This window comes from Siniperca chuatsi, linkage group LG9, assembly GCF_020085105.1.
Source record: "Siniperca chuatsi isolate FFG_IHB_CAS linkage group LG9, ASM2008510v1, whole genome shotgun sequence".
NCBI lineage: Eukaryota > Metazoa > Chordata > Actinopteri > Centrarchiformes > Sinipercidae > Siniperca > Siniperca chuatsi.
In genome coordinates this window covers 25,001-38,641 of record NC_058050.1, presented here as the reverse complement: position 1 = coordinate 38,641, position 13,641 = coordinate 25,001, and the positions used below count along the sequence as shown (strand labels likewise).

The following is a 13,641-nucleotide window of genomic DNA, read 5'->3' as shown; positions in this document are numbered from 1 at the left end:
AGAGGGCGTCGTCCTGAGTTGGGAGTTGGCTGGATAAGGAAGCGGCGGAGAACAGCGCAGACCAAAACCAGAACCGACAGTAACCAGAACCCGCGACCAGGACCAGAACACCCAGAACCAGAACACCCAGAACCAGAGATCCGAGTGCGAGATCCGGTTGAGACAGACACCGAGCCGCAGTTTGTCCGCTGTTTCTAAAACTTTATTCAGTTTAAAAAGTCACCCAGCAGCTCCGCTCAGTACCGTTAAGCCTGCTAACAGCTAGTTAGCCTGCCTGCTAACAGGGAAGTGACGGTGTCAGGTGAAGTCGGGCTCGAGCCGCAGGTGTGATTTCTTCAGAGGAATCAGATAGGTAAGAAGAATCACTCACTACACCTCACCTGGCTTCTCTTTGCTCTGAGCTCTGCTAGCATGCTAACAGGCTAACAGGGCGGTGGTCCGCTGTTAGCATCACGAGCTAACGTGCCAACTGCAGGACAACAACACGTCACGCTGAGAAATCCCTTAAAGATCGATATGAAACATCACAAATAGGTCCGATACAGCAGTGTTACTGTCGATATTCACCGTAAACTTCACTGTAATGAGTTTATTTATTCACCGTGAAACAAACCTTCCCTGACTGTATTCAGCTCACTGAAGCAGCTAATGGCGCTTCAATAGTAGAATATAAAAAATAAAATCAATCCATTATCTATCTATCTATCTATCTATATATATATATATATTTTCTTTCAGCTCTAAAAGGATCCGATCCTTCTTAACACGCTGATGTAAAGTTTAGAAGATAATTAATTAAAAGTTATAGACTCTTTAACTTAATTAATAATCAGTCAAATCAGGTTTAGTGGAAACTGATGTATGAACCCAATATCTGAAACAGAAAGTCAAACCATCAATTATTAAACTGACAGTAAATTAATCTGCAACTGTTCTGATAATCAGTTGATTGTGTTCAAGCAAAAGTGAGAATGTTTTTCAGTATTTTCACTTAAATAAATCATAAAATAATTGTTTGGTACAATTAGCCATAATCCATATATGAATTGTTAATATGTTGTTCTATAACTGCTAAATCAATTTTAAAAGCACAGTTTGTGTTTTTCAGATACTTTGTTCCCTACAGACTAAAATCAATAGTTTCACTTTTAATTTTAAAAGTATTTTTAATTCCACTTGTTTCATATTTCAGTTTGTTCTTGTGGCGTCTCCTGAACTCAGACTGTTTCATGTCACAGCTGAACTAATTAATGTCGTTAAGTCCTGTGGCCAATCAGTAAATACAGTAAAGAATCTTTGAACGCTTAAATATTATATAAATGTAATGTTTTATATACAGGAGCTGAATCGATTAGTCAAGTAATCGATTAGCCATTCATCTGAATATTAATCTGCGGCTATTCTGAATATCTATTGTTTGTCAATTTTCGAGCAAAAATACCAAAAAACTGTTTTAATTCAAACAGTTTTGATGTTTTTCTGTCACAGTGAAACTGAATCTGTTATCTGAAGACGTCAGACTTTTATTTATTTATATATAGATAGATAGATATAGATATAATATACACACATACATTTTTCACAATATTTTTCTGTTTGTGGATTAAATAAAAAATCGATTAATCGATAGGTTATTTATTGTGAATACTAAATTCATTCAAAAGTACAATTGTGTTTTTAAACTAACATTTTAATCAGTTTCAGTACAACTGATGAGCTGATATCTTTGAACAGTATAATCTAATTAACTGATAATTAATTAACCACAAAACTAATCAAAAGTAAGTATTCGTTATTTTTAAATTACGTTTTGTTAAATCGTGAGTTAATCAATCAGTACGTACAATACATGTTCACTTCAATTTTAGATACATTTTTATACTGAAGCAATTAGTCAGTTAATTGATTAGTTGATTGACTCAAAATAAAATTGCAGCTATTTTAGTAACATGCGGTACTCGTACAGATTATATATTAAGTTACATTATATTACATTAATAATATTGGCCCATTCGCAATCGCCCAGAATAAAAGCCAGCAGGTGCTCTGCAGATTTTCTGGGATGCCACACATACATGATGTTGGTTACCGTGGTAACACAGTGGCGCTAAAAGCCTGTTAGCATGTGGTGCTGTAGCGAGTGTTCAGGACGGTGTGTGTGGGACGGAGTCAGAATAAACTACAGTGTGTGTGTGTGTGTGTGTGTGTTCGTGGTGATGAAGCAACATGTCACCCACATTTCTCCTGCAGAAGAAGAAGAAGATGAGTGGAGGACTGAACAGCATCGATGCAGTGAAGAAGAAGATCAAAGTGCTGCAGGAGCAGGCGGAGGAGGCTGAGGACAGAGCTGAGAGACTGCAGAAGGAGGTGGAGAAGGAGAAGAGGAGCAGAGAGGAGGTACATACAACACACACCTGTACAGGTGACACACACCTGTACAGGTGGTGGAGGAGGGTCTGTTCTCCTCAGGTTCTGTCAGATGCCATGAATTCCTGCAGCTGCTGAAAGAGGAATGTGAGGTTTGTTGTAGTTGAGGCATCTGACTGCTCTGCAGTACTCTGCAGTACTCTGCAGTACTCTGCAGTACTCTGTAGTACTCTGTAGTACTCTGTAGTACTCTGCAGTACTCTGTAGTACTCTGCAGTACTCTGTAGTACTCTGTAGTACTCTGCAGTACTCTGTAGTACTCTGCAGTACTCTGCAGTACTCTGTAGTACTCTGCAGTACTCTGCAGTACTCTGCAGTACTCTGTAGTACTCTGTAGTACTCTGCAGTACTCTGTAGTACTCTGCAGTACTCTGCAGTACTCTGCAGGAAGTAGTTCTGCAGTACTCTGTAGGAAGTAGTTCTGCAGTACTCTGCAGTACTCTGTAGGAAGTAGTTCTGCAGTACTCTGCAGTACTCTGCAGGAAGTAGTTCTGCAGTACTCTGTAGGAAGTAGTTCTGCAGTACTCTGCAGTACTCTGCAGGAAGTAGTTCTGCAGGTCCGCGTTGTGCTGTGGTATTTGGGGGTATCTGGGTAACACCCAGATACAGAATGTGATTGTGAATCAGGCTGATCAGGAGTCAGTTAGTACCTGACTGTTTACCTGAGACAGTTGAACCTGACTGGTGTGCTGCCTCCTCCCTGTTGTGTGTCTTGCAGGCGGAGGCGGAGGTGACGGCTCTGGGTCGTCGTCTGCAGCTCAGTGAGGAGAATCTGGACCGAGCTCAGGAGAGACTGACCACCGCCCTCCATAAACTGGACGAGGTGGAGAAGGTTGCCGACGAGAGCGAGAGGTCCGTCTCACCTGAAACACACTGCAACCACACCTGAACCCCCGGTCCCCGTGCCTATTTCTCAAACAAGGCCAGACAGATTCGTGAATCCTGAGGGATGGGTGCAGGTCTGAGGGATGGGTGCAGGTCTGAGGGATGGGTGCAGGTCTGAGGGATGGGTGCAGGTCTGAGGGATGGGGGATGGGTGCAGGTCTGAGGGATGGGGGATGGGTGCAGGTCTGAGGGATGGGTGCAGGTCTGAGGGATGGGTGCAGGTCTGAGGGATGGGTGCAGGTCTGAGGGATGGGTGCAGGTCTGAGGGATGGGTGCAGGTCTGAGGGATGGGGGATGGGTGCAGGTCTGAGGATGGGGATGCAGGTCTGAGGATGGGTGCAGGTCTGAGGATGGGTACAGGTCTGAGGGATGGGTACAGGTCTGAGGGATGGGTACAGGTCTGAGTAGTGCAGGTACAGATCTTATTAAAAGCGGCAATGTGAAGCGCCACTACGACACAAAGCACAGAGCATCTTTTGGAAGGGGGGAGGAAAGGGAAGCAAAATGCAAATACCACCTACAATTTTTAAATAGTAATAATGTAATGATAGTGGTAATATTAATAAAATAATAATAATAGGAATGACAGCTATAGGAATAATAACACGGAGGCAGCAGGCGGCCCACAACCACAGATCCAGACTCTGCAGCTCGGGAGGCAGAAATACCTGCTGAAAGCGACAGAAGGAGAGAAACGAACAAACAAATGAAACATCTTTGTTCACTGCAGCTTCATTTTGATGAGATTAAACTCTTCCTGCCTGTCTGTCTCTCTCTCCCTGCCTGTCTGTCTGTCTCTCCCTGCCTGTCTGTCTGTCTCTCTCTCCCTACCTGTCTGTCTGTCTCTCCCTACCTGCCTGTCTGCCTGTCTGTCTGTCTCTCTCTCCCTGCCTGTCTGTCTCTCTCTCCCTGCCTGTCTGTCTGTCTCTCTCTCCCTACCTGTCTGCCTGTCTGTCTGTCTCTCTCTCCCTGCCTGTCTGTCTCTCTCTCCCTGCCTGTCTGTCTGTCTGTCTGTCTCTCTCTCCCTGCCTGCCTGTCTGTCTGTCTCTCTCTCCCTACCTGCCTGTCTGCCTGTCTGTCTGTCTCTCCCTACCTGCCTGTCTGTCTGTCTCTCTCTCCCTGCCTGTCTGTCTGTCTCTCTCTCCCTACCTGCCTGTCTGTCTGTCTGTCTCTCTCTCCCTGCCTGCCTGTCTGTCTCTCTCTCCCTGTCTGTCTGTCTCTCTCTCCTACCTGCCTGTCTGTCTGTCTGTCTGTCTGTCTGTCTCTCCCTGCCTGTCTGTCTCTCTCTCCCTACCTGCCTGCCTGTCTGTCTGTCTGTCTCTCCCTGCCTGTCTGTCTGTCTCTCTCTCTCTCTCCCTGCCTGTCTGTCTGTCTGTCTCTCTCTCCCTGCCTGCCTGTCTGTCTCTCTCTCTCTCCCTGCCTGTCTGTCTCTCTCTCCCTGCCTGTCTGCCTGTCTGTCTCTCTCTCCTGCCTGCCTGTCTGTCTGTCTCTCTCTCCCTGCCTGCCTGTCTGTCTCTCTCTCTCTCCCTGCCTGTCTGTCTCTCCTGCCTGCCTGCCTGCCTGTCTGTCTCTCTCTCTCTCCCTGCCTGTCTGTCTCTCTCTCTCCCTGCCTGCCTGCCTGTCTGTCTGTCTCTCTCTCACTCCCTGTCTGTCTGTCTGTCTCTCTCTCCCTGCCTGCCTGTCTGTCTCTCTCTCCCTGCCTGTCTGTCTCTCTCTCTCTCCCTGCCTGTCTGTCTCTCCCTGCCTGCCTGCCTGCCTGTCTGTCTCTCTCTCTCTCCCTGCCTGTCTGTCTCTCTCCCTGCCTGCCTGCCTGCCTGCCTGTCTGTCTGTCTCTCTCTCCCTGCCTGTCTGTCTGTCTCTCTCTCCCTGCCTGTCTGTCTCTCTCTCTCTCCCTGCCTGCCTGCCTGTCTGTCTGTCTCTCTCTCCCTGTCTGTCTGTCTGTCTCTCTCTCCCTGCCTGCCTGTCTGTCTCTCTCTCCCTGCCTGTCTGTCTCTCTCTCTCTCCCTGCCTGTCTGTCTCTCCCTGCCTGCCTGCCTGCCTGTCTGTCTCTCTCTCTCTCTCCCTGCCTGTCTGTCTCTCTCTCTCTCCCTGCCTGCCTGCCTGTCTGTCTCTCTCTCTCTCCCTGCCTGTCTGTCTGTCTCTCTCTCCCTGCCTGCCTGTCTGTCTGTCTCTCTCTCCCTGCCTGTCTGCCTGTCTCTCTCTCCCTGCCTGTCTGTCTCTCTCTCTCCTGCCTGTCTGTCTCTGTCTCTCTCTCCCTGCCTGCCTGTCTGTCTGTCTCTCTCTCTCCCTGCCTGTCTGTCTGTCTCTCTCTCCCTGCCTGTCTGCCTGTCTCTCTCTCCCTGCCTGTCTGTCTGTCTCTCTCTCCCTGCCTGCCTGTCTGTCTGTCTCTCTCTCCCTGCCTGTCTGTCTCTCTCTCTCTCCCTGCCTGTCTGTCTCTCTCTCTCTCCCTGCCTGCCTGCCTGTCTGTCTGTCTCTCTCTCCCTGCCTGTCTGTCTGTCTCTCTCTCTCCCTGCCTGCCTGTCTGTCTGTCTCTCTCTCTCCTGCCTGTCTGCCTCTCTCTCTCCTGCCTGTCTGTCTCTCTCTCTCTGCCTGCCTGCCTGTCTGTCTGTCTGTCTCTCTCTCCCTGCCTGTCTGTCTCTCTCTCTCTCCTGCCTGCCTGTCTGTCTGTCTGTCTGTCTCTCTCTCTCCCTGCCTGCCTGTCTGTCTCTCTCTCCCTGTCTCTCTGCCTGTCTGTCTCTCTCTCCCTGCCTGTCTGTCTGTCAGAGGTATGAAGGTGATAGAGAACAGAGCTCTGAAGGATGAGGAGAAGATGGAGCAGCTGGAGGTTCAGCTGAGAGAAGCCAAACAGATCGCTGAGGAGGCCGATCGCAAATACGAAGAGGTCAGACTAACATACAGTATGATACGCAACATGAGTCTGAAACAATCTGATACCAGTTTGGACCAGTCCATGGAGGTCCAGGACAGGAGATGTCGGTGTACAAAGCTGCTGTTGGTTCTCTTAGTTTAGCAAATCAACGTACTCAACGTACCCCATTGCACCTGCAATTCCACCAATAAAGTCACAAATGTCACGTGACCCACAAGCTGACAGGAAGCAATCTACAAATGTGCAAAATCCGTTTCATGTGTAAAAATGGATCCACAAATATGTAAATATCACTTTACATTCATTTGTGGTCTTGAAACTGTTTACATTTGTAAAACCATTTTTATGTGAAATTGTAAAAATGTATTTTAGAGTAAGTTATGCATATTTGCAAATCGCTTTACACTGGCTCCATGACACCTTCGGATTATCAGGCTCCGTTTTAAACTGGTTCTCCTCCTGCCTCAAATACAGGAGTTTATTTGTTCATTCACGACAACATTTCCAAATTCTCTCTGGAGTCCCACAAGGGTCAATCCTTGGCCCACTACTTTTTAAACCATACATGATCCCACGCAGTAATATCATTAAGAATCATAACATATCTGATCATTCATACACAGACAACACACAGCTCTATATCTCTCCCAATGACGTTAGCCCAATTGACAACCTGATAAAACGCATTACAGATTATTGGATGGCAAAAAACTTCTTACAGCTAAACATAAATATAACTGAAATTCTTATTTTTGCCCCAGGAAATAACTTCATACCTTATCAGATATTACCAGATTGTCATTCTACCACCTGAGAAGTATATAGTTATAGTTAGTTAATATTCTGCTTTATTATCTCCCCTAATGAGTATAAAGAGCGGCTCAGTCACTCTTCTGTAACTGTGTATACTTCATATACCTGTCAACGAACTAAATCTACCTTTGGATTTTTCCTCAGATTCAAACAAACACACAAAGCTCACGTGTTTTATTGTTGTTTTAATCTGGCTAACACCGTTACATTCACAGCGATGTGGATTAATGTTCCTGTAAGAGAGAAATGAATAAAAAGATAAAAGCAGTTTTTACACACTGTAATGTTGAAAAACTCACCTGTCTAACATCGTGTGTGTTTGACAGGTGGCTCGTAAACTGGTGATGGTGGAAGGAGAACTGGGCAGGCTGAAGACCGAGCCGAGCAGGAGAGAAGGTGCACACACACACACACACACACACACACACACACACACACACACACACACACGCACACACACACACACACACACACACACACACACACACACACACACACACACACACACACACACACACACACAGCACACACACACACACACACACACACACACACACACACACACACACACACACACACACACACACACACACACACACACACACACACTGTACACACACACGCACTGTACACACACACACACACGCACTGTACACACTGTACACACACACACACACACTGTACACACACACACACTGTACACACTGTGCACACACACGCACACACACACTGTACACACACACGCACTGTACACACTGTACGCACACACACGCACACACACACACTGTACACACGCACACACAGTACAAACACACACACACTGTACACACACTGTACACACACTGTACACACACTGTACACACACTGTACGCACACACACTGTACACACACTGTACACGCACACACAGACACACTGTACACACACTGTACACACACACACACACACTGTACACACACACACACTGTACACACACACACTGTACACACACACACACTGTACACACACTGTACACACACACACACTGTACGCACACACTGTACACACACACACACTGTACGCACACACACACGCACACACACACACACACACACACTGCGCACACACACACACACTGCACACACACACACACACACACACACACACACACACACACACACACACACACACACACACACTGTACACACACACACACACACACACACACACTGTGCACACACACACTGTGTACACACACTGCACACACACACTGTACACACACACACACACACACACACACGCACACACGCACTGTACACACACACACACACACACACGCACTGTACACACACGCACACACACGCACACTGTACACACACACACACACACTGTACACACACACACACACACACACACACAGCATGAAGCTGACAGGCGGCCAGGTACAGCGAGAGAGACGGACAGTCTGCCGTCAGTGTTTCCTGGATGCTTTTTCACTTTTAACTGTTGCGATACCGGATCCTTCGGAGACTCGTGAACTGAGGTCAAACTGTTCGATGTGATGTCACAGTGACGATCAGATGGATGACCTCAGTGTGATGTCACATTGCTTCACTAACTCTCTAATCTTACTGCATCCATCTTTCTCTTCCTGTCTGTTTCCATGGAAACATGTCACTGCTGCTGCATGTCCTGCTACCTGTCTGTCCACCTGTCCGTCTACCTACCTGTCTAACAGTAAGGTTCGGAGGTTGGAGGAGCAGTTGAGGAGTTTCGACCAATCACTGAAGAGCCTGCAGGCGTCTGAGGACAAGGTACTGAGGGTCACCTGACCTCCCACCTGCTGTCAATCAGACCAGAGGATTGCCTCCTCCTAACCTCCTGCAGCCTCCCATGACCTCTGACCTTTAGCTGCTGCTTCAGCTCCTCCTCCTGCTGTGACTCTCTGCATGACTTTAATCTGCTGCAGACCAACCAAACTACACCCGACGCCTGCCGGGCGCCAGGCGACGCACGGCGACACCTAGACTCACAACCCCACGATCTGTCCAGAAAGCGCCAGGCAAACGCTGACAGCGACACCTCAGATTCACAACTCAGAGTTCAGGGATCTGCTTTCAGAAAGCAGGTTTGCCAAACTCTCAATGTAAGCACATTGACCATCTCAGGATTAGTCATGGCAACCTCAAAGTTCAGGTTAAGGAGCTGATTTCACTGATCTGAGTTCAGTGAATGATTTACGTCTTCTACAGCGGAGAACAGACCGATCAGTGTAGAGAAACATCAGCTTCAGTCTGATAATCTGCTCTGAAGCTAACAAGGTTCGTGATGCCAGTTAGCAAAACTTGCTAATGTCAGTCGTGTCAGTTGATTACCATCTCCTCTATTTTAAGCTGCAACCTGATTAGCTGCATGATGAGATTGTAGGCGAGAGCAGCGGCCTGTGGCGTTCAGGCTGGTAGGATCGTAGGTAGCCCGCGGCGGAGTCGCATCTTGCTGTCGCCGATTCAAAATACAGAAGACCGATGTTGCCAGGTGACGACTGGTCGCTGTCTGAAAGCACCTGAACTCTGAGCTGACTCAAGGTTTTCGTTTATATTGATTTATGATGGATCTGATTGTATATTATACATAAACATTTTAAACACATTTATTCTGCTGTAACCTGACGGGAACAAAACGCACATCTGAAGGTGAAATTGAAAAAATATAGATCAAACAGATGAGACTTGTTAGTCCTGACAGTCCTTAACTGAACAAACTCAGAGTTTTTACTAAACCTGTTTTCTGGAACACAATAACACAACGACTCACAACACCTGTTGACATAATCTGCCCTCTGTCTTTGATGTGACCTTTGACCTGCAGTAAGTGGCGAGTGTTGGAGGAGGAGCTGAAAACTGTCTTCACTAGTTCAAAGTCTCTGGAGGCCCAGGCTGAGAAGGTAGGAGGAGGAATGGGGGGGAGGGGGTGTTACTGGTTAAATATTTCACCGCAGCATCACTGATGGGTGTGGTCAGCATTGTTGCACCTGTTACCACAGTGATGTCACAGTGTACTGACACACCCTGAAGTACACTTCTTCATCGCTGCAGTCAGGTGAGAAGTTAAATCGGCTGATTTCACAGTCATTACATTACGTTCAACATACAACAGTTTACCTGGAGTATTTTCTTCAGTCAGGATGAATTCACGTTTTCAGCAGTTTAACAGTCATCTCTGGATGCGTCTCTTTCTGGAGACGATCAGCTTCATGTATGTGGTGGACGTCGACACGCAGACACACACACGAAACACAACTGTAAACTACACTGAAGTGTGTCGGCTGGAGACTGAAACTGCCGGAGACGGACGCATTCAGAGGACGTGGCAGTTAAACGTCTGTTCTGGTTCGCCCTCCCGCCTTGTGTTAACTAACGGGTTACCTGCAGACTTGAAACCAGACCTGAAGCTGTTGTGATGGAGGACTGACACAATCAGAGGTGTCCTCATTAGAGCCAGACCGATTTATCTCTAAGCCGATATTATCGGCCTATCGCAGATGTGTCGGCGTATGTTATCCGATATGAGCCGATATAAAACTGTTTCAGTATATTAGGCAGAAGGAAAGGCCTGCGTTAATATATTGGTGTCACTACAAAGTTTATCCAGCAGAGTGCGCTGTCACTACAGTGGCAAGCGTAAAGTGCATGCTGGGAAATGTTGGCCGTCGCTATGGCTACAATACTCTCAGCACAGCACATGTAGTCGCTCATGCTTATCACATCTGTTGGCTGTGTTAGCGAGGTAGCTTATAGTTTGTCAGTCAGTGGCAGATTGAAAGGTTAGCGTCGGAGCATCTCGTCACGGTGCGCTGGTCGACGTCACGCTTCGTCGTTATCTAGTTCAATCCACTGAAATAAAGGTTCAGAATAAAGCTGCAGCATGAAGCTCAGAGCTTGATGGAGGAAGTTAGAGAATCAGTGGTTTCGTAGAGAGCAGTGGTGGATTGTAACGAAGTACATTTAGTAGTTGTTGTTTCCCCTCTAAAATCGGTATCGGCCTCAAAAATCCCATATCAGTCTGGCTCTAGTCCTCATACCTGATTGGCTGTTGTCTGTGTTAGTAAACCTAGTTCTGATTGGCTGTCTGTTCCTTTCTCAGTACTCGCTGAAAGAGGACAGGTATGAAGAGGAGATCAAGAACCTGAGCAACAAACTCAAGGAGGTGAGACAGAATGTTGCGCAAATATTTCGCAAAACATTACTGAAACATTCTTGACTTCCTGTTTATTACGTGTGACCTGTTGACTTCCTGTTTATTACGTGTGACCTGTTGACTTCCTGTTTATTACGCGTGACCTGTTGACTTCCTGTTTATTACGCGTGACCTGTTGACTTCCTGTTTATTACGCGTGACCTGTTGACTTCCTGTTTATTACGCGTGACCTGTTGACTTCCTGTTTGTTACGCGTGACCTGTTGACTTCCTGTTTGTTACGCGTGACCTGTTGACTTCCTGTTTGTTACGCGTGACCTGTTGACTTCCTGTTTGTTACGCGTGACCTGTTGACTTCCTGTTTATTACGCGTGACCTGTTGACTTCCTGTTTATTACGCGTGACCTGTTGACTTCCTGTTTATTACGCGTGACCTGTTGACTTCCTGTTTATTACGCGTGACCTGTTGACTTCCTGTGTTCCAGGCTGAGACCAGAGCAGAGTTTGCGGAGCGTTCAGTGGCCAAACTGGAGAAAACCATCGACGGCCTGGAAGGTGAGACAGATTCTGTCTCTGTGGTTTGGTTTGTTCTTACTGAGCTCAGCATTATATAATTAATAATTCAACTTATCTAATCGAGAGCTTGGCTTATCGATTTCAGAGTTGGACTTATCGATTTGCGACAGGTCTTATCGATCGGCGCGCGGGTCTTATCGATCGGCGCGCGGGTCTTATCGATCGTCTTATCTTGTCAAGTAGTTTTAATGTGAAAGCTCAATTTAGAAATTCAACAGCAGGATGTTCACATCTTACTTTTTTTTGTCTGCTTATTGTTTGTTTCTGTTTTCAGACGCCCTGACTTCGGCCAGAAATGCCAACATGGAGCTGCAGGCGACTCTGAATCAGACCATGGAGGAGCTCAACTCCTGCTGAACCTCCTCCCCCACTGCTCCGCCCCTCCCTCCCTCCCCTGTCTCACCTTTCTCTGCTGCCTGACAGGTGGACGTCAGGGACTGTGTGGCCAAAACATTCCTATTACTCGTCCTGCTCCTTCCACTGTAACTCGCCCTTCCTCCCCCCTCCTCTGCTCCTGGTGGATGTTAGAGGTCAGGGTTAAATTTTGGGGCCAAAACATTCCTCCCCCCACTGCTTCTTTCCTGCCCCCTCTCACATCCCTCTGCTGGCTTCTTGGTGGACATCAGGAAACTTAATGGCCCAAACATTCCTCCTCCTTCCGCTGCTCCTCCTCCTGATGGATGGAAGGAGGCGTCAAGGTGGTGTAGCCTCCCCTCCCATTTTCTTCCCCTCTTCTTTCTTAATGATTGATGCTTTCACATATTCCTTCTCTGAATCTTTAAGTCAAGTTTGGAGTATTGCTTTAATTTACACCTCCTGTCTGGCCCTCCTCCCCCTCTCCTTACCCACAAACAGTGCCACCCCCCCCCCAGTATTATGTGAGGGAGACCAGACGAGGAGCTGCTGGATGTTTTATTTTGTTTTATTTTTATTTTTTGTCTATAAGGGAGTTTAACAGTGACTTACAGCCATTCCCTCGTTAAGAACTAATTAACGACTAATTAACCTCTGAGTGTTTGCGTTAACGGTTTGTCGTTACTCTGATTAGTTTTCTTTGCCATGTTAATTAATGATTGATTGATTAGAGCCAACGTCTTGTTAGCCAATGATTTATTATTTTTGTTCCAAGGTGGCATGGTTTACGATAGCCAATCACAGCGAGGCATTCTACTGCCAGACCAGGGGCCAATCAGAGGTCAGAGACACATCCCCTGTTTGTTTTTTTTCTACAGGTGACCTTTGGTCTGATGACATAATTAAATAAAGTTTAGAAATGTTTTTACCTGGAAGCCGGTGATGATGTCATCACTGTGCTGATGTCACAGCTCATTGTAATAAATCATGACACAAAGTGAGACAGGATTTTATAAAATAAAAGCACCACCACTGTTATGTAGATCCAAACTGACTCTGTTTTTTTTATTTGCAGACAATTAAACGATCGTACAGAATTTGAGTGTTAAAGCTCATTACTTAATCGTTAATGTGCTCAGTGCAGGTTACTGTAACTAAAAAGTACAATATTTCCCTGTTATTGTTGTGGCGTAGAAGTATAAAGTATCATAAAATAGAAATGCGCAAGTACTGTACAAGTATCTAAAAATGTAGTTAATTACTTGGTTCCTGCACAATTCATCACACTGAGAAAATGGAGGCGCTGCTCACAACTTAAAGAAACTGCAGATGCAGGACGAGCTTAGAAAATTACAAAATAAAATATCAAACCTTTGACTCCCCCTCAGATTGATCATACATTTCTAAGGCAAAGAAGAAACCTCACTTCGATTTGTGATGTTTATTTGACATCATAAAGTTAGTTTGACATCTTTTATAACTTCCTTTCCTGTTAGTACCAGAGTACATCGATTTCTGCTGCACGAACTGTAAAAACCAAATAC

General features: G+C 46.4%; 1 pseudogene; it reads left to right on the top strand.

Moving 5' to 3' along the window:
- Nucleotides 1-13,147, top strand: LOC122881521 (annotated as a pseudogene).
- Nucleotides 13,148-13,641: the final 494 nt, after the last annotated feature.